This window comes from Nicotiana attenuata, unplaced genomic scaffold, assembly GCF_001879085.1.
Source record: "Nicotiana attenuata strain UT unplaced genomic scaffold, NIATTr2, whole genome shotgun sequence".
Taxonomy (NCBI): Eukaryota; Viridiplantae; Streptophyta; class Magnoliopsida; order Solanales; family Solanaceae; genus Nicotiana; species Nicotiana attenuata.
This window is the reverse complement of record NW_017671782.1, coordinates 23,366-25,247: the sequence shown is the minus strand read 5'-3', so window position 1 is coordinate 25,247 and position 1,882 is coordinate 23,366.

The following is a 1,882-nucleotide window of genomic DNA, read 5'->3' as shown; positions in this document are numbered from 1 at the left end:
GGTATTTGAAATATCCCGAAACTCTGCCAGATTTTTGAAAAAAAAGTAGAAAAAGTAAAAGTCATACTTTCCTGTTCCGTCAAAATTGACCGAACTACGCGAGTCTGATTCTCACCGGATGTGAGATACGTAGCAAACCTCATGGTTCCGGCCCCAATTTTTAAAAATCCAAAAATATTTTCCTTTAATTCTTTCTTTGGAAGCATTTCCTTAGAAAATTAAAAAAAAAAAGATTTTTTTTTAAAACTCAAAAAAAAATAATAGTTTCCTTCTTTCTGAAGTCTTTCATATGGAAAAAAAAAATAAAAAGAAAAATCAATCAAGAATCAAAATCCAAAATACGGGTTTCCTTTATTTTGATTTCTCCCAAAAATTAAAAAAAAATCAGAAACAAAAATCCAAAAATATTCTTTTCTTTTTTAGAAGTCTTTCTTTTGTAAATATCAGTCAAAAAAAATTGAAAAAAAATTGAAGTCCAAAAATATTTTCGTTTTTCTTTAGAAGTACTTTTTTGATAATAATAAAAAAAACTCAGAAATCCAAAATATTTTCTTTAAAGCCCCTCTTTCGAAAATTAAGAGGCAACATCCAAAATCCAAAAACATTTTCTTTCTTCTTTAGAAAAAGAGAAAACAAATGAACATTCAATCAAAAAATATTTTATTTTTACTTTTAAAATTCCCAAAGTTCAAATCAAAAGTACATGAAATTTTAGAAGTCTTTCTTTCAAAAATAAAAAACAAAAAAGATATTTCTTTTCTTCTTTTAAAGCATTTCTTTCAAAAATTCTAAAAAAAAGCATCAAAAAAAAATATTTTCTTTTGTCTTAAAGCTTTTATGGTCTGAGTTTTATGAAAAGTAAAGAAAAAAAAGAGTTAGCTTATTTATTCCATTCCCAATCTTCCTGAACTACGCAAGATCTGATATATGCGACGTCATGATACGTAGACAGTCCCCATCGGATTCGACATAACTATAAAATTAGCTGAGTGAATAATAATTTGAATAAACAAGAAAGAAAAAAGAATTGAGTGAAAAAGAAAGAAAAGTAAATAAAAAGAGCGACATAAAATAAAAGAGTGACAAAAACAAAAAAAAGAGAGAAAATGAGAGTGCCAAAATAGAAGAGCACAGAAACAAAACAAAAATCAAGAGTGATTAGAGAGAAGCAAAAATGAAGAAAAGAAGTGCAGATTGAAAAAAAAGGGGAGGGGGGGGGGGTTAATTATGGCCGGGATGAAACATGCAACTCGTTTAAACACATAGTAGAAACGTTTAACTGTCTAGGTGCATTGCATCCCAATATCCGATTTCCTATATGTTAAATGTCTCAAAACTAACAAGGTTGTTGGGTGTGCAAATTAGCCAGGTTCTATTCAGGTGGTTGGTTTTGTTGGTAATCTGGCTTCCCATCCTTACTTCACAAGATCCAAAAGAAAGGTTCCTATGGCCTCTGAAAGCCATCTACAAATTATCGATCCTGAGGATAGCCTAGCACCGGCTATTCCACAACTAGAATCAGCAGCTGCTGAAGAGAATAGGATGTTGCGTCTCCGCATATTGGAAATGTGGGACGCCTGGTCTAATGGTAGGGAACCGACAAGTGCAATCCCTGGGTTCTTTGAGTTGATCCCCAGGTCAGGTGAGGTTACCAACGCCCCTGTGCCCAACCCGCTCATCCCATGCGGGCACCCTCTAATGCCGTCCCATGTTCCTGGCATGCCTTCTGTGGTTCGCCCCCAGGCACCGGCTTCAAGGGCACCGCCTCCAATGTTCATCTTTTAGGGTCCACAGCTTCAACCAGAAATAACATATGTGACCCCGTACTCCTTCACTCAACCTCCGCAATATGATCTCTCGGAGGAGCAAGAAAAGGTGGTTA